The 19,565-nt window shown below is 45.6% G+C and overlaps 1 protein-coding gene and 1 pseudogene across 1 annotated transcript in view; both read right to left on the reverse strand.

Annotated features, from left to right (window-relative positions):
• Positions 1–12,216, reverse strand: part of ARHGEF40 (Rho guanine nucleotide exchange factor 40) — a 47,985-nt gene extending 35,769 nt beyond the window's left edge. Inside the window, exon 1 of the mRNA XM_067028859.1 lies at positions 11,973–12,216. The gene's annotated coding sequence lies outside the window, so the exon portion shown is untranslated. The remainder of the gene's footprint in view (positions 1–11,972) is intronic.
• Positions 12,217–12,666: 450 nt separating this feature from the next.
• On the reverse strand, positions 12,667–13,175 carry LOC131752840 (ribonuclease 8-like; annotated as a pseudogene).
• Between the last annotated feature and the right edge of the window lie 6,390 nt (positions 13,176–19,565).

Consider the following 19,565-nt stretch of genomic DNA (forward strand, 5'->3'; position numbering starts at 1 on the left):
CACTACTGGCTGTTTATTGTTCAGTCCCAGCAGGTAATGTACATTTTTATGCCCCCAATAAACACTTATACTGTTTTTCCCTTGTAAGAGTTTTATGAGGTATGATTTCTTTCTTTTCTTTCTTTTTTTTTTTTTTTTTTTTTTTTTTCAGTACGCAGGCCTCTCACTGTTGTGGCCTCTCCCGTTGCAGAGCACAGGCTCCGGACGCTCAGGCTCAGCGGCCATGGGTCACGGGCCCAGCCGCTCCGCGGCATGTGGGATCTTCCCGGACCGGGGCACGAACCCGTGTCCCCTGCATCGGCAGGCGGACTCTCAACCACTGCGCCACCAGGGAAGCCCTTTTTTTAAATATATGAACAAAATGAGACTCAGAAAAGTTAAGGAAATTGCCCATCATCACACAGCTAGGGAGTGTCAAACACAGGATCTGAATCAATGCTTCTTGGCTTCCAAAACCCCTGTTCTTTCCACACTCCCATGTTTCTTGTTTGAAACTCTGAGAAGTCAGACCACAAAAGGAATCTAATCTTGGAAGAAAAGTAGGCCAAGCGTCCGTACCTCACTCTCCCAGGCTAGCTCAGTCATTCCTGAAAGTCAGTCTTAAGATTGTGGAGTCAGGCTAATTCCTCTCTGCTCTGTGGTCCAATGTCTCTCTGAAGCTAGAAAAAGTCACTCTCACTTCTCTAGCCAGCAAAGTGGTGTGGTGAGTTGGGTTCTTTCCGTGGCTGACATATTGCTCTATTGGAGAAAGTCTTGGAATGATAGAGAATCAGAGCAGAAGAGTTTTTCAAGATCATCCCAATCAACTCTATTTTACAGATGAAAGGGCTGGAGGGCCTGAAAGAGAAACTGCCCTTCCGAAGGCCACCAAGTGGGTGGCAGAGCTGGGGCCAGAGCTTCTTGACTTTCAGCCCATCCCTTTGGTCTAGTGCCCGGCTGAAAAGGGAAGGAGAAAGTGTTTCCCATAGAAACAGAGCACAGTGAGTGTGTCTGTTTGTGGTTTAAGTGAAACATGAACATTGCCTTCGGTAATTCTGTTCTAATCCTTCTGATGACATTTAGAAGAAGGTCTCCTATTAGAGCAAGAAGGTAAGCCTTTGTTTCTCCCCACTTTTCAGTACAGACAACAGACTCCAGGCTGAGTTCAGCTGAAAGCAATATCTGGATAGAATTTTTAAAAATTGGATGGCATTCATTATATTTCTTTTTACTTCTATTTATTAAATGACCCTAGTATTCTTTGAAATATGATGTTACACAGTTTCATTTTCAGAGAACTATTTGAACTAAATGCATACACACATATTTAGTAAATTATTATACTGGCAGTATTGCAGCAATTATCAAAGGAGGAAGCAAATGACTGAAGTGAGGGATCTTGCTTTGACTATAGCCTCTCATGTTTTTGCTGGTGGGTTGAGCCCTACCCACCATCTTGACCTCCATGTGACTTCACTGCCTTTGAGATAAAATGCTCTGCAAAGTGACAAAAATCACTTAGGTTCCTATGATCTGCATTGCCAGATGGGAAACTTCTGAGATGTTTGCATTTCTGGCTCCAAGGTGGAGCCCGTTTCATCAACAGAGCTCACCGTTTTCATAGTGGGGAATCCCTTCCTGCATTCCTCCCCACAAAGCTAACAAAACATTGATTTTTCAACCCAGGAGAACATTATCCAGCAAGCAGTTGACTTGGGCCTCAGAGAGCAAATATGTATATATTTATTTATTTATTTATTTATTCAGGAAGTCATTTCTCTTTTGCAAGCCCTCAGCTGAGCCTTTCCCATTGGGATGGAAGGAGTACCATGTGATTATTCATTTACAGTTGCAGACCCAAGCCTCTGGGCTTTTGTGCAAGAGGGTAGGGACGGTAGCAGGAGCCAAGGGTTGGCACGAACATTTCGTGCCAACCAAGATGACTGACCACAGACTTTGCAAGCTCTGAATCCAGTTAAGTTGCAAACATGCTTTTCCTAAAGTAGGTGCTGACCCTGCAGCTGGCCAGCCCCACTCAGGGAGGCCTGAAGAAGGGGTTCCTTTGATTGTGTATTTGATCCTAGTTATTCATCACATGTCTTCACAACTGCTACAGTCTCAGGGCTGTTTTATCCATTAAGCACTACAGGCCCAGTGACTAGGGTCTGGGAGGTTTTCAAGGGCCTACAATATTTGAGACTAGGAAAAAAAAAATATTGGCTCCAATATAGGAAAAGTCAACTATAAAATCAAATTTAAAATATTTACTTACGTGCTACCACAGTCACGTGGTGGTAGCAGGTAAGTTGATTTCACTTATTTTGGAATTTGGCACCCATAAGAAGTTTATTACGTTGGAAAACAATCTTAGGTTAGATTTTTTTTTCTCCTTTTATGGGAATTCTCAGTACCACAATTGCAGAAGGAGCAGTGCCAATTCCAAATTACTTGGAGTCAAACAATTTCAGAAGTAAAACTTTAAAAATCATTTCAGGTACACATCTGCAAGAATGATATTGAATGAGGAGCATACATTTTATATATTCAAAATGGCGTGATAAAATGTTAAAATGCCTAGTGTGGTATGGGGGTATTAAACATAGCCCTTGACATTCTAGGGCCAGCTGCCTTGAGTGTATCACTTACTACTCTCCTAAAGTCAGCCAGGAGAATACATGCCACCTTACTTTAGGGTCAGGTCAGCACAGGGCTGTACCACAGCTGCAGGAAGAAAGGAATACTGCTAACCACCATTTAGTGAACATGTAATATGCGCTTGGCACGGTGCTAGGTATTTTGTTATGGATAATAGCTTTCATTTAAAAAGTGCCTTCTGTGTGCCAAGGCCTTGTGCTTTATGTGTACTATATGCAAAACAATATTGTGTGTTCCATGTTATTATCTCCATTTTATAGAAAAGGAAACTGAGGCTTGGAGAGGCTAAGGTCACAGATGTGTTAAGTAGCAGGCCCAGGACTGAAAATGAGGGAGGTCTGCCTCCGAAGCTATTGTTCTCTTCCTGCCAGACTGCTTCCCTGTTTACTGATAGTTACCTTATGGGCTGACAGTCACTCTGTGACTATTCTAATAGATAGGGCTCCTTTTCGTCTCCTGGACAGGTTTTGCTCTCTTCAACTTTACTTCTGTTTTTCTTTCTCTTCCCTAAGGGCTCTCCCTCAACTATTACCATCCTTCAGATCTCCGCTTGGTCCTATGAGCTTGTGCATAACCACCTGCGTGAACCTTCCTGTACAACTCTACCTCGGGCGAGCCCTTCCTGAACGTGACCTCCTTCGGCATTAACACCTGGTACCACTCATGTGGGTGCTCCATCATGTACTACCTTGTCTCGTTATTTGACTCTTATGTGTGTATCAGGTCTTCCCAACTAGATGGTAAACTCGTGGGAAAGAAATCAGGCCTTTTCATGCTTCTGTATCTCCATAGTGTCAGGCATATGGATAGCTCAGAGGGATACTCAGTAACTGTGTGTTGAACGGAATCGCCACTCTGGTCCTCTTAGTCTCCTCATCATTTGTAACCCAAAGAGCTTCAGCTGAATAATTTCTAAAAAGCACCCCCCCTACCGCCCACTTCTAAGACTCTATGAGACAAGATGAAACATCAAAGTGCTAGTAGCCAGACTAGACTGTGAGGAGAGGCCTTTCAGGAAGACCCCAAAGGTAGCTCAGAAGAGGAGGAGTAGAGAATACCAATGATCCTGTAGAGACTAGTTTTTTCAGAATAGCCTAGAGACATATGGGTGAGGGGGCCAGAAAAGTCTGTCTGGGTTGCTGGCCTGAGGTAGTCTTTGAACTCCAAATGCCACCTCCAGTACGGCTGTCAGGCTTCACCCTGGAGGTGAGAGGTATCTTCTTCAGGAAAAAGCGGGTTCTGGAAGAGCGAGGCTGGTGTAGGAGGGGCCGGGGCTACTACAAATGACCAGCAGTGGCTAAGGGGAGAATGGGCTGTGCGTTTTCTGATCCTCTGCTTGGGTCCTGTGTGAGATTGTCCAGAACTGATTCCTGGCCCCTCAGTAGAGGGCACTGGTGGGATCTTTTCATAGATGTTGGGTCCGAGGACAGGTTCAACTGTGAGTAACCAGCTGGAAGCTTCACTGCTCTGCTAAGTTACTCCTGACAGCCTGTGAGAAGAACTGTTGCTGACGCCGCTTTCCACTTTCCTTAGATGCCAAGGCTGAGACGGGCTGGGGTGCAGATACCCTGAAGTGAAATTCACCGGAGAGGCAAGCTGAATGAAGGTGTAACTTTAGCTTCAGGAGGCAGGTGGCTGCTGATAGTTTTCTGTTTCTTTGAGCACAGCACAGAAGATTTTCAGCTAGCTTTCTGCCAAACAGCTCACACATCCATGAGGACCACCTAGGGCTAGGATAGCTGACCGGAATCGGCACTTACTCCTTATGATGGATGCCCTGCTGCCCTGGCATTTGACTAGCTCTGTTGTGAAACACTATTGCAATGCTAATTCAAAAAGGAGACTGAGACTGTGAATACTCAGCTCCTCGATTACTTTGTGAGTATGTATAGGGAGTTCCCCAGGAGAGAGGGAAGAGGGGAAAAAAAAGAAAAATGCAACTAGAACGACAGTCCAGGAAGCTGGGTAGAGGCGAGCTCAGGCTGGAAAAGCCCAGAGGGAAACGAGAAGGATAAGCAGCCTACAGGGCAGTGTCCTGCTCCGGAGCAGCTCTGGAGGACAGCAGGGCTACCTTGCCCCCCTTCTCTGAACGTCCTCCTTGCTCTGCTTGCTGAGACCCGTGGTCTTGGCAATGAGTAGACAGCCGGGCCAGAGGAGTTGGGTTGGTCTCAGCTTGCCAGAAGATTTCACAAGGAATCTCTCCAAGAAGGAGTCTCCTCCAAGAGGGGTCCCTGACTCTGAAGGCCCATGGCCATGAGATGTCCTGGATCCTGGTTTCTAAACTCCAAGCCTCAGAGCACTATTATAGGAAATCTGATTACTGCACTCCTGCTGGGAAGCCTCCTTCCCTACCCAGTGGCTGACCCTCTCTCTTACCAGGTCCACTTTTCTTCACTGTGTCGCTCTTTGGGGCCTGCTCAGGGAGCCCAGTGCCGCCATGATCTTGCTTCAGTGAGTGGAATGCCTCCCTTAGCTCCTGACTACAGGATCTGTCCTCAAGAAGGAGAGGATGTAGTCTTCAGTCCAGCCAGAGTGGAGGCATGTGGCTCCCCTCACATGTGTTTTGTTGCCTTTGACTTATTTCAAGACTTTGTTCAGTGTTTGGACCTCCCAGGGATGAGGATGACAATGATAAAAGCAGAGCAAACACTTACTGAGGGGTTTCTAGGTCCCAGTCACTGTTGCAATTGCTCGATGGCTATTTTCTCATTTTTTAGCATATGAGGAACCTTCCTATTGCCCTGGCTCCATGGCTACCTTATCTTCCTCATTCAGTTCCTAAAGAGAAATACTGGTCAGAGGCATAGCCCACAGCGAGCAAGTTAAGGAAAACCTCATTAAGGCCAGTATACTCCTATCCTAGGTTGAATGTAGATATAAACAAAGTACACACAAAGCCACAAGATAAATGTCCTCTATCCCAATTTTAACAAAACTATTTTTGGGGGGAAAGGAAGTAATTTAAAACATTGTTTTTATATAAAATAAAACTTTGATGGAGTATATTGAAAAATTCAAATCAACTACTTAAAAAAATAATTTTAAATGGTTCTGATTTGGAATAATTTCAAATTTATATATGTTTCAGAAATAGTACACAGAGCCCCCCATCTACTTCACCCAAATTCCCTAATTATTAACATTTCTGAACTACATGAGACTAAGTTACAGACAAAATGCTCCATTACCCCTTTATACAGAAATGAATATTTCCTAATTACAAGTACTCTTGCCTACATAACCACAGTACAGCCATCAAAACCAGGAAATTAATGTTGATCCATTATTACCACAAATGATGTTTGAAGATAACATATAAAACGTCTTTGGGGGAATTCCCTGGTGGTCCAGTTGTAAGGACTTGGCACTCTCCCTACCGAGGACCCAGGTTTGATCCCTGGCTGGGGAACTAAAAATCCCACAAGGCTCGCAGTATGGGGGGTGTGTGTGAAAATCTGTGCACTTGGTTATTTTATAAATATTAGTTAAGTAAAAGAAAGAGACTTCAGAGAAAGCTCATTCCTGCTGGGCATGACTTTAGGTGTTTAATTCCCCTCTGCCATTACTAGCACTTCAGGGAAAAGTCTGAGAAACATTGCTCTGTGGGCTCTAGTTGACCATGAAGATGCAGCCCTGGATGTGCCAACTTTGAGGGTAAAGAATATTGATCCTACCTAGAAAAATGGTACAGATGAACCGGTTTGCAGGGCAGAAATAGAGACACAGATGTAGAGAACAAACGTATGGACACCAAAGGGGGAAAGTGGCCGGGGGCTGGTGGTGGTGGTGTGATGAATTGGGAGTTTGGGATTGACATATATACACTAATATGTATTAAATGGATAACTAATAAGAACCTGATGTATAAAAAATTAATAAAATAAAATTCAAAAAAAATAAAGAATGATGATACTTACCAAAGATAAAATATTTCAGATGTTTCAGGCCCATCTGGAGGTCCACCAAATGGGATCTCTGCAATGTTTTCACCCTGGCCCCAAATAGCAGACGGGAAGTGAAGACTTTTGTTCTTGCTGCATGCCCTTATTTGTGTCTCCAACAGCCAATGGTATGGTCCAGGGACATGCCTGACTAGTTTACCATCAAGTTCTTGGGTGCTATTTTTTTTTCCATCTCACTGATACAATGTGAGCATTCAGGTGAAGGGGATGTGGTCCACAAGTGAGAGGCAGAAATGTAAACACCTCAGGATCATGGGCACTTTCTTGAATGAACATGCTTTTGTCTCAATCTGGGAACCTGCCCATTTGCTGATTGATTTGCCAGTCCAGGTATAGTGAGTTTGACCTTGGAAGATGTCTGAGATCCATTTGGGACCATTAACTAGAATGACACTTTGGGAACATCACTGGACTGGTTCAAGAAACCTGAATTCTCACTTAAACTAGTCATGTGATCTTGGGTCCCCTCGGTCTTATTTTTCTCATTTGCAAAATGCGGAGGGGAGGACTAGATGATCTCTGAGGTCACTGGATGCAATCTCTTAAGACATGATGTTATGAATATCTACTAAAAGAGCCTAAAGCTATGCAGATGTGAAGTTCTGTCTTGTGCTAAATGCCATGGCCCAAGCAGGAATTTGTATTGATTCTCACTAGGTCAGTTTGTTTGCTTGCTTGTTTGTTTTGTTTGTTTATAATAGAAATAAAGTTGATTTTACAATGTTGTGTTAATTTCAGGTGTACAGTTTATGGTTGGTGTTTTTTGGTTTTTTTTTTTGTTTTTTTTTTCAGTACGCGGGTGTCTCACTGTTGTGGCCTCTCCCATTGTGGAGCACAGGCTCCAGACGCACAGGCTCAGCGACCATAGCTCACGGGCTTAGCCGCTCCGCGGCATGTGGGATCTTCCCGGAGCGGGGCATCAACCCGTGTCCCCTGCATCGGCAGGCGGACTCTCAACCACTGCGCCACCAGGGAAGCCGGAGTTTACGTTTTAAATGTGTAACTTCAACTAAGTTTCTATGTGAAGACCATAGAAAGTAACAAGTGTGATGTTTTCCCATTGTAACCAATCCATTGGAAAGCTGTGGACCACCATTGGTGGTAGTCTTGTGTAGTGGAAGACAAACTAGGAAATGGAGCTGAATCAGAGGGTGGGAAAAATACAAGTGATCTTCCACAAGGGAGGCGAAGGGACAGTAGGCTTACCTAAGGACTAGTTTAAATGACTCAGGAGCGGAAGTTGGAAATGTCACTAGAGCCTTCTCTCCATCAACTGCTGTGATAATTGAACCTTTTGGAGAGAAGATGGTAAGGAGGACACCCTCAAAAGTTAGTGGCCCTAAATCCTCTGTCTTCTTTCCATATCTTTGGATTCATGGAAGGTAGAGATGAGAAAAACCCTCTTAAGTAGTCTTAATATAAATACTCAGTAGCCTTTTCTTCCCCCTCTAATTGAAAGCATTGCCCCCACCCACCCCACTCCAAATTACCTTGCCTAGAGAAATCAATACATATTGTCCTTTTTGTCTGACCTTGAGCCCTACCTTATATACTCTTGGCTAGGGAGGTTTTTTTTGGCAAGAGGATGCTGAGGAGGAGTTTGGCCTCCTTTGTTTAAGTCCTTTGTACTTCTGTCATGGAAGTCAGGCCTGCTCCATCCATCACAGGTTTGGCCTCTCAACATTTGACATCACAGTAATAAATCTAAATGATTACATCTCTCAAACTTTTCCAACACACCAGCCACTGTACTAAGCCCTTTATATATGTTGTCACATTAATCTGCATAATACTCTATGAAGTAGGTGACCTTTGCATAGATGAGGAAATTCCAATCTCTCTAAATCAAGTGGACTTTTCATCATGGGTGTATTTCCATTATGGGTAGACATCTTTCCTTATCTCACCTCTTGTGAACTTCCTACAAGGCCTCACTAGCAATGTTTTCTCATGCCCCCATGGCTTCATGGATGCTCCCAAGCTTACTGGCTTTGGAGTCCTGCACAGGAACACATCCTGGTAAGAGCTCTGACTGCTCTTTCTATCTCTCCATGGTAGAATGCAGGGGTGGGGGTGGGCAGGTGGTGCAGGAGGAGGAGTTTAAAATGAGGATCTGAAGTCTTCAAAGCCCTTTTGGAGGCCCAGTTGTGCAGAAGCGTAGGAGGAATGTGGTGAAATAGGCCAGGGTTCTCACAGAGAAGTCTCCCTGGACGCTGTTGCTGCGTTGGTCTGTTTTCTGCTGCTGTAGCTCTAAGGTCATCCCTTACGGCCAGAGACACTATGAAGAGGGCTGTCTGAATCGATGTGAGCAAAAGGGTCCCAGTCTCAAAGGCACTTCCTCTTCCTACACCCTGCCCTTGGGATCAGGACCCTTCTCTCTCTGTTGACTCAGCTGGCCCTCTTCATAGTGTCTATGGGTTATTTTCTTCAGAGTGTGGAGACTTTGGGGAACTAGGGTCATGTAGAAAAGTATCATACCTAGGCTATCTCAGATAGTCTCACTCCTAGAAAGCTAGTTCACACTAGCTGCAGTTCTTGGGTTACATTCTTTACAGGACTCTGTTTCTGCTCCTTAGATCCAGGTCGAAACAATTTTCTTTAGAGCTATCTACACAAGGCTGGGCAATACTCCCCTAGACACCTTCCTCTCCCCTCCAAGTTCCCATCCCCAGCAAAAGAAACCTCATAATTAATCAGTCTCCTTTTCCCATTTCTCAGCTTTTAAGTAGGAATGTATCAGGATGCAGCCTTGGTAATTGGCACAAACCTGTTATTCGTTTTGGACCTCAGCTTCAGCCTTTGAAAGGCCGAATAGCCAAATGCTTATTTCAACATAATTCCTGGCATCCCTGGACTTGGCTGTAATCAGGATCATGTGAAGGAATGGGTGACTGTCAAATCTAATCTGTTAAAGCATCGGTATGAAAACAAGGCAGGTCATTTGGGTTCATTGTTAATATCTGAATAATCTCTTTCAGATATTGGTGAGTACTCTGAATGCGACTGGAAGTGAAATTTTCCTTATGAACTTTAAAAATGTTGAAATCCTATCAGTCAGGGGAATATAAATGCATATTTATTATTTTAAGAAAAATGTTGTAATAATTAATGGTTGTAAAAGCTTATACTACATATAAATTTTATTAAGAATTTTCACATAGTTAAATAGGAAAATTAGTTGACAGTTATACAAGTAATAGAAGAGCATGGATTCGCTGGATAACTTTAGGAAAAAACCTTATATACTTTTTGAACCAAAAATATTTACAACAATTTAATAATTAGCACAACTACTACTTAATTTAACAAATAGTACAAAGCAGAACAATAGAAATTAGATTAGATCATGAGTCCATGATTTCATTATATTATAATCTTTGTGAATTGATATATTAGCATTTCTCGTGTTAAATAAACTAATCCTTAAAAACTCTACTTTTTAGGAAGATTTTTAAATTGAGGTATAATTTGCTTACAGTAAAGTACACAAATCTTAAGTGTACAGCTCAATGAGTTTTCACAAAGTAAACATATCCAAAGCAAGAATAGAACATTTCCAGCTTACCTCCTACACCTTGCCAGTTAGCACTCTCCAAGGTTACCGCTATTCTGAGCCCTATCACCACACCATAGATTGCTTTCGAATTATGTTTAATGTTTAGTTATTTAATACTATTTAGATCATGAGTATTTCAAGAAAAAGCCATATTTGGAAATTCTTCTTATGTTGAGAGGATACATTAAAAGCATAATTTTAGCCACTTAAAAAGTTTGTGAGGAGGATGTCTCCAAAACCATAACACCCATAAGGAAAATCATCAATAAAGAATAAAAAAAAAGAGTTGTGAAGAAAGAACAAAGTGAAAAGAAAAATCAGCTATACCCCTAAGAGACTTGGTTTTCTATGCACCTCAGCTGAAAATCATGTATTCAGAATGATAAATGTCTAGTACAGTGACCACAGGATATATAGATTTTACATTCAGTCATTTGGCTATAAAGTATATTTATTGCCCCTCTACTTTCAAGATTCATCGACGTATTGGCCCCTCACTCTGCTTGAATTGAATTGTTCAATGCTCTGCTCCCCTTTCTTTTCATCATCCCTTCCCTACCTTCTCTCCTCACCATCTCAAACCACCCAGCCCACCTAGCAGGACTCTGCCTGCAGACTTATTCTCTAGCCTACTCATAAACAGCATTCTAGCAGGAGAAAGACCTCACAGAGAATTGAATGGGGTATTTGCCAAAGGGGTATCTGCGTGTTTGCCAAAGGTGAATATGACTGGACAGGGCTGTTGCTACTGTTACCTACAGCTAGCTATCATTATTGAATGCTTACCAGTGCCTGGGGTTGACTAAGGCCTCATAAATGTCATTTCTAAATCTTCCTGAAATCCTGTTGGGTGGGTAGTATTACTCCCATATATGGAAATATAGTTGCAAAGAGGTACAGTTTTCTTGAGGTCATGTAGCCACAAAGGACTGAGCCAAGATTTACACCCAATTGTATCTGGCTCCAAAGCTTACTCTGACTCTGGTAAGGCATAAGGGAGCACTGGAGTGTGGGAGAGGGATAAGTAGAGAGTAGACTCCACAGCTGGGAAGGGAAGGTCTAACTAGGTAGTATTTGGGTGCTCAAGTAGGGTGGGTGTGGGGCGGGCATGGGGCTTAGTGCGGTTTGTCTGGGACTGAGATTAAGGAAGAGAGAAGGGGCTGGTGATGGTCAAGGTTGCAGGCAATGCTGGGTGTGGGCTAGGAGTGGGAAGTTATCAGGACCGAGAGCCTACATAAGGCCATAGCTTCTCCAGTTCTGCTCACCAGGAAGGGAGAAGTGGTGTCTGCAGCCGGAGTTTGGAGGGGTGGGGGGAGGACGGGGAGATGGCATTTCCACATCTCAACCCCTCCGGCCTGGGCGGACTGCCAGTGCAGAGAGCCAGGGAAGCACCAAGGCAGGAGAGATCATTATCGGGAGGAAGGAAGCTCTGGCAGCTCTCACCAGCTTGTTTGTGACAAGCCGGCACTGGGCCACGGAAGTCCCTTGAGGTCAAGGGAAATGTGATCCCGGAGCAGGGGATGAAGTTGGGACACTCCCCTGACACTGTGCCTTCAGGGCTATAGGCGATCAAGCTAGAGCCAGGCCCAGGGCCCAGGAAGGAAGACCAGTGTACTAGAGAAGGGGGAGGGAAGAGTGGTGGGGTGGGGCAGAGAGAGAGAGAGAGAGAGAGGGAGGGAGAGAGAGGGAGAGAATTAAGATCCTTGGAGTATCTCATAAACAGTCCCTTGGCTAGAGAGGTAATGACCTTTACTGCAGCCAACGTGGGGTTACTGGCTCTTCAGAGCTCTCAGGACATTGTTTCACGGGTGAAATCTTACCTGGTTCCCCTGTGGTCCCTGCAGAGGTCTCTCCTTTTCCTCCCAGTGGTAAAGTAGAAAGTGCGCTGTATTTAGAGTCAGGAGACCTAGTTTCAAGTCCAGCTGCTGCTACTAACCAACCTGACAAGCTCTTTAATGAACAAATCTTTCTGAAATCTCAACGTCCTCATCCGTAAAGAAGATGAGTAATCCTAGTCATGTCTATCTCACAAGGGAGTCACGTGGACGCACTGTGAAAAGCATGAAATGCTATGTAAACATGAAGTGGTGCTGCTTTGTCTTCTTCCCTTCAGGCCACCTCCCTGCCCACAAGCCACGTCACTACCAATCAGAGCTGGGGAAGAGGCCTAGTTTAGGAGTAGGAGTGGCTCTTGCCATAAATCCCCTACACTTCTTTTCCATTTCTTTCCTCCTCTCGTCATGCTGCCGTGAGAAGATGGGGTAGGAGAAAGATGTAGGAGGCACAGACCAAGGAACCCACAGTCCTAAGCTTCTTCGGGATAAGCTTCTGGAAAAACAGCAACGAAAAGTTGAGAGATCACCATCTCTTCTGGAGCTCAGCCTACTAATGTATCACCTCAACTCCCCACAGCCCCACCCTCTCAGAGGAGCCTGAGCTAGGAAGGGCCCCGAGAGATGTCAGAAGAGAAACTAATGGGCTGAGAAGGAGTGGTCGAGAGGCCTGCAGAGGGATTTAAGGCGCGGCCCAAGCACGCGGCTGCCTGGAAACGTAAAGGACATCGTCCAGGTGGACAGGAACCAGCTTGAATTTCCTAGAGTCCCCTTTCGGGGGGGGGGGTGCGGGGGCTCACAGGCCACGATGTAAGTAAGGAGCATTCAGTTGCTTCTCCTTGTACCTGCCGTCTGGGTACCTCCCTGAAGTGAGGTTACACATGGTCTGGGAGGGATACAGGCTTCTGGCTCTGGTGGCAGTTTTTACGGCCTCTCTTGCGGGTTATGCTGGGAGTCTGACAAGTGGGGGCCGCACCGGAGAAGGATTCATGCACGAAGGTGTTGAGGCCTTTGCAGCGATTGGAGTACTTGGTTGATGTTTTGCATCACCTGTGTTGCATCTCTGAGGCCTGGGCTGCATGTGCTGAGTTTCAAACCACCGAGCTGAGGTCATGTTTCTGGGCTTGGCACCGACTGGGTCCTTGGCCATCCAAAGCCCCAGCAGCAGAATCCTGCTCTGGCTGGTGCCATCTCTCTTAGGGGGAGCAGTCAGAAGGGAGGGCTGGGGTCTCTGGGGACAGAGGTGGTGGAAATTAGCCTTCGGAAACCTGCTCCTTCTAGCTAATCACGATCTCCCTCCCCTACTGTCTCCTTCCTCCCTCACCCTGTGTCTTTCCCCTCCCTTCCCCTCCGTGTGCCCCAAACCACTAAGACCCCACCCCCTAACCCTAGGGCTCCATCCTCCTCACCTTTTTTTTTTTTTTTTTTTTTTTTGTGGTACGCGGGCCTCTCACTGTTGTGGCCTCTCCCATTGCGGAGCGCAGGCTCCGGACGCGCAGGCTCAGCGGCCATGGCTCACGGGCCCAGCTGCTCCGCGACATGTGGGATCTTCCCGGACCGGGGCACGAACCCGTGTCCCCTGCATCGGCAGGCGGACTCTCAACCACTGCGCCACCAGGGAAGCCCCATCCTCCTCACCTTGAATCTCTATCCTCCTTCATTCTGTCCCTCATGCCTCCCACTCCTTGCTCTATCTCCTCTCCCTCAGGTCCACCCCTCTGTGTCCCCATGTCCCTATGTCCTTATTCCTTTCTCTGTGTCTCACGCCCTCCATGACCCCATCCCCATCTCCTCCATGGCCCCATTTTGTGCCTCCATCCCTCAGTATCTCTCTCCTCTCTCTCCTGTGTGTATCCTCACCCCCTCCACATTGAGTCCCTCCTTTGTCCACCTTGTCGCTCACCTGAGTATACCGTTCTCTGGCCAGAACCCATCCCTTCCCTGTCCTCTGTCCTCACTCACGTCCCGCCACAGGCCTTACCTCCTCACCCAATCCTCGTGTTGTGGCTCCTGCCCACTGGGACACACCTGCCTTCTGCTGGGCCTCAGATCTCTGAGGGCCTCTGCTCACCACCGAACTCCTTAAGAGCTGGCCTGGCTTGTGGTGCTTCTGTTTGGCGGCAGGCTGGGGAGTAGCCGTGGATCAGGAAATGAATCAAGTTCATGCCTCTTCACTTACATGTCCCAAGTAAGTGGATACCTGTGGAGCTAGTACACCTGCCTCAACATCTTCAGCAGTGAGGAAGCCTGAATCCTCACACTGAAAGACTAGACCTGGCCCCTAGCCACATGGTTCTAATGACTCTAATAATGCACCTGACTCAGGTGTCAACCCCGAATGAGAGCTGTCATTTATCATCTCCTATACACACCTCTGGTTCTGATTCTGGGAAGAGCCAATCACTGTGGTGGTAAAGATTGCTTTTTTCTGATCCGAGATAAAGATGGAATGGCCTAGAAAGTCACTGCCTGTCATCAGGACTTACTGCTTACCTTTTGGAGGAGACGGAGGAGACAGGGAAGTGGACCAATCACCAGAGTCACAAGTCTGGAGCACCATCCCACCTCAGCTATTCTACAATGTTTCATCCCTCTGGGTCCCTCTCGTTCCAGGGTCAAGCAAGGTCATCTGGCTTTACCTGGAGATGGCACCCAACACCTCTCACCCTTCACTCTTTCCCTTACTACTTTATGAAAATTTGCAACGCTTAGTGTCCTTATTTGAAAATGCTATTCGTGGTGGTGCTCCACAGCCAGCCTAGACCTTCCTCTACCATGTACTCCCTGTTCCTTGCGGCAGTTACAGTTGTGTGGAGAGCTTGGGTCCGTGCTGCTCCGGTGGCTCCAGAGAGCTTGGCATTGGAGACTCAGAAGAACTGAGACACACTGAGGAAGAGAAGCATCTCTATCTGTGGAAGGGAAGGCCTGGAAAACTGAGATGAACAGTGTTCTCGTTTTCAGGTTTCACCTGTAAGTAGTAGATGGTCTCAGAATAGTGGGTTCAGGTTCATTCACGTAGTCAATATTTATTGAGCATCTACTATGTGCCAAGGTGCTTGGGATATATCAGTGAATAAAAGAGACAAAAATCCCTACCTTTGGAATCCTTACATTTCATTGGGGGAATAGAATCCTTACATTCCATTGGAGGAAAGGCAGTAAAAAATACACCATTGCTAAGGAAAAAATAACAAATAGAGATTGGTAGGCAGTGATTTTTATTTTTATTTATTTTTTTATTGGAGTATAGTTGCTTTACAATATTGTGTTAGTTTCTACTGTACAGCAAACTGAACCAGCTATACTTATACATATAACCCCTCTTTTTTGGATTTCCTTCCCATTTAGGTCACCACAGAGCAGTGAGTAGAGTTCCCTGTGCTATACAGTCGGTTCTCATTAGTTATCTATTTTATACATAGTATCAATAGTGTATATATGTCAATCCCAGTTTCCCAATTCATCCCACCCCTCCCTTCCTCCCTTGGTATCTATACGTTTGTTCTCTACATCTGTGTCTCTATTTCTGCTTTGCAAATAGGTTCATCTCTACCATTTTTCTAGATTCCACATATATGCATTAATATACAATCTTTGTTTTTCTCTTTCTGACTTACTTCATTCTGTATGACAGTCTCTAGATCCATCCATGTCTTTGCAAATGGCACAATTTTGTTCCTTTTTATGGCTGAGTAATATTCTATTGTATATATGTACCACATCATCTTTATCCATTCGTCTGTCGATGGGCATTTAGGTTGCTTCCATGTCCTGGCTATTGTAAATAGTGCTGCAGTAAACATTAGGGTGCATGTATCTTTTTGAATTATGGTTTTCTCCGGGTATATGCCCAGGAGTTGGATTGTTGGATCATATGGTAATTCTATTTTTAGTTTTTTAAGGAACCTCCATACTGTTCTCCACAGTGGCTGTATCAATTTACATTCCCGACAACAGTGCAAGAGGGTTCCCTTTTCTCCACACCCTCTCCAGCATTTGTTTTTTGTAGATTTTCTGGTGATGCCCATTCTAACTGGTGTGAGCTACCTCATTGTAGTTTTGATTTGCATTTCTCTAATAATTAGTGATGTTGAGCAGCTTTTCATGTGTTTGTTGGCCATCTGTATGTCTTCTTTGGAGAAATGTCTATTTAGGTCTTCCTCCCAGTTTTTGATTGGGTTGTTTGTTATTTTGATATTGAGCTGCATGAGCTGTTTGTGTATTTTGGAGATTAGTCCCTTGTCAGTTGCTTCATCTGCAAATATTTTCTCCCATTCTGAGGATTTTTTCGTGTTGTTTATGGTTTCCTTTGCTGTGCAAAAGCTTTGAAGTTTCATTAGGTCCCATTTGTTTGTTTTTGTTTTTATTTTCATTACTCTACGTGGTGGGTAAAAAAGATCTTGCTGCGATTTATGTCAAAGAGTGTTCAGGCAGTGATTTTTAAATAGGGTCATTGAAGTAGGTGACTCTGGGACAAAAATTTCAAGGTGAGAGTGAACTTATGCTTGTCTGGGGAAGAATGCTCCAAGCATAGAGGACAGCAGTGTAAAGGCCCTAAAGCAGATGGATGCCTGGGGAGTTGGAGGAACAGTAAGGAGTCCAGTGTGGCTGGAGCGGATCAGTGATGGGGTCAGAGAGGGACCAGAGGCCAGATCATAGGAAGCCTCAGAGACCATTAGGAGTTTTGCTGTGCACACAGTGGGGAGCCCTAGGAGGGTTCTAAGCAGGGAAATAAAGGGAGTTCCCTGGTGGTCTAGTGGTTAGGATTCCAGGCTTTCACTGCCATGGCCCGGGTTCAATCCCTGGTTGGGGAACTTGGATCCTGCAAGATCCCAGAAGCCGTGAGGCATGGCCAAAAAAAAAAAAGAAAAAGAATAAAACCAAGTTGCAGAGGAGTAAAAGCCCTATCTGTTTAAAAATCCCCTGGCTGCTGCGTGGATGTGACTGCAGAGAGGCCCACGCAAACCATATGGGTCATACAGTTTGTGTTCTGGTCCAGAAGTTAGGATTTTGAGTCAGGAAGATGGGTGTTTGTTTTGAGGTCAGGGGACATCATTTTAGCAGATAGAGAGCATAGCTGTGGGTCAGGGTGAAGTATCTTTGGAATAAAAAATGGTGTTGGAGGGAGACACACCACTAGGTGGCAACAGCGAAGCGGGAGCCAGTTTACACAGGCCTCTTGCTGCTCTGGTTCCCGCCCTGTGAGGCCTTGGCTGGCGAGCAGCATTCACTGCTTTGTTCAGGTGCCTGAATCTTTGCAGTTGGAACTTCTGGGTAGAGAATTATGCCTCTGCTGCTGTAGAAATGCAAATGCTTGGAGATAAAATCCATGGTTTAAAGCAGACTGTGGACAGAATGTGGATCAGGCCAGCCCTGGACTGGAGGCTGGGGTAAGAGGAAGGGGTGGGAGGCCAGGAGCTCATTTGGATTCCTCGCCTGCCCGGACTCGTCCTCACTTCTCATTATTCTAGGGTGAGATGTTTCCAAACCATGGCTTGCACTGCCCTCTGCTCTTGTATTTTCCTGTCATTATAATTATCCCACTTTGCCCTTCAACTTCATCATGCGGCCTTCTCCAGAAGGCCTCCTTAGTGCTCTGTGAAAGTAAACACAGCCATGCTGTCCCAGTTCAAAGGGAAGGGGGAGTGAAGGGTTAGGTTTGCGTGTGAAAACTGAAAAGTCGAACCTACTATTTGCACAGTTCAAGCTGAAACCCTTATTTCACCTCCATTATTTGGATAAGGCAGGTGATTTTATTTTTTTTTGCCGAAACTACCCAGCTTCCAAGATCCGCTTCACTTTGCACTCGGTAGGATAATTTTGCCACACTACCTTCATAGGGCGAGAGGAAAGGGGAACAGGGTTAGGGAGAACAAAAGGAGTCAGGCAGCAGGCCAAGGACTGGGCAGGGAGTCTGGCAGAAGAGCCAAGAGAAAAATTGAAGAAGGGAGAGCAGAAGCCAAAATGGTGGGAGACAAGATGGGAGGGAAGAAAGCCCCCCACATGGCAGCCTCTATCCAAGGATTTGAGGTAGCTCTCCAGCCTCCTTCTCCTTCTAGCAGCATAGTCACTGCTCTTGGCCTAACCTCTCCGCAGGCTGCTGCTGCTGTGTGTGTGTGTGTGTGTGTGTGTGTGTGTGTTTAAAGTTGTTCGGGTGGGTGTTGTGAAAATGCCAATAGTGCCAGGTGGACCTCTGCCTGTCTTCCCCACAGGACCACAGCTGCTACTTCCTCTAGCCTGCATTGGGAGGCGGGGAGGGGGGGTGGGAGAGACGAGGGCCAAGCCTGGATTGGTGCCCAGCCTCTCTCTCCTCCGGAGTTCCACACAGCCTCTGGATCCCGACGGGAAGCCCGTGGGAGTTGCCCTCCAAGCAGGAGCAGATCCAAGTTCTGCTATCCTGACTTTGTTGCTCCCAGGATAAATAAAGGTAGTGGACTCAGTTTTGTAGACAGGGGAAAGTGAGAAAAACAGCAAGTCGGGGTCAGATGTGGGATTCACTTTGGGTCTTTGAATTCTCATGACCTTTCCTGGAACAGCTGTGGATCTGGAGGAGGCAGCAGGGACAGAAGGTTGGAATCTTTGGCTCCCAGACCAATGCCTTTAGACAAGCCAGGATGTAGGAGTGGGGGACCTGGTCTGGGGTTGAGAGGCCTCACCAGGTCACTCTGTCTCTTAAGCCATTGCCAGTTCCTCATTTATCTCTAGAATAAAATATAAATTCCTTAGCCTGATATTCAAGGTCTGCCGTAATCTGGCAAACCCGTCTTTCTAACTTTATCTCTGACTTTTCTCCCACTGATTGCCTCAACCCCAGCCAGGCTGGTTTTCTCTCTTTCCTCAAACATACCTTTCATAATTCTCTTTATCTCCACTTAACCCAACTGTTCCTTGAGATGCATCCCGAGGTCCCAGGTGACTCCCTCTCTCCCCAGAAAACTTTCTCTGACCCTCCTAATTCAGAGGGATCTCTCTCATCTCTAAATTCCTACAACATTCACTGTCTTCAAGATGTATAATTTTCTGCCTTGAATCGTTGGTTATTTCTTCATATATATGTATTGCTTTCCTCCAGTTTAGACTGTCAATTCCCAGAAGACAAGGACCATCTGTTATACTACTTCTGTACCTCCCACAGGACGTAGCATTGTGCCTTGCATATAAGGGACCCTAAATGATTCAAATTCTACGTTAGAAGGCATTCATTCTGCCCTTGAATGATCCCAGTCCCATTTGAGGAACTGACAAGGCAGCTCCTCAACTTTAACCCTGGGGTGGAGGTGAACCTATGACAAGAAGGTTGAAATGGCTGAAGCAATCCTTTGGGTTCAAGGACAACCCAGGACACAATTTGCTATTTGAACAATATGAGTAAGACAGGGCAAAAGTGAAGCCACTGAGATTGTCGTGAGCTCACTTGGGGCAAAATCTTGGGGCTCCCCCTCAATCATAGGGAATCATCCCTGCACTTGTCACTCTAGCCAGTGGTTCTAGAAATCCTACCATTGGGGAGGGGAGGAGGGAAAGAACGTGTGGATGGCTATATGCAGAAAGTCACCTTTACGGGAAAAGTAACAAAAAGTT

This window comes from Kogia breviceps, chromosome 3 (genome assembly GCF_026419965.1).
Source record: "Kogia breviceps isolate mKogBre1 chromosome 3, mKogBre1 haplotype 1, whole genome shotgun sequence".
In the NCBI taxonomy this organism is placed as follows: domain Eukaryota; kingdom Metazoa; phylum Chordata; class Mammalia; order Artiodactyla; family Physeteridae; genus Kogia; species Kogia breviceps.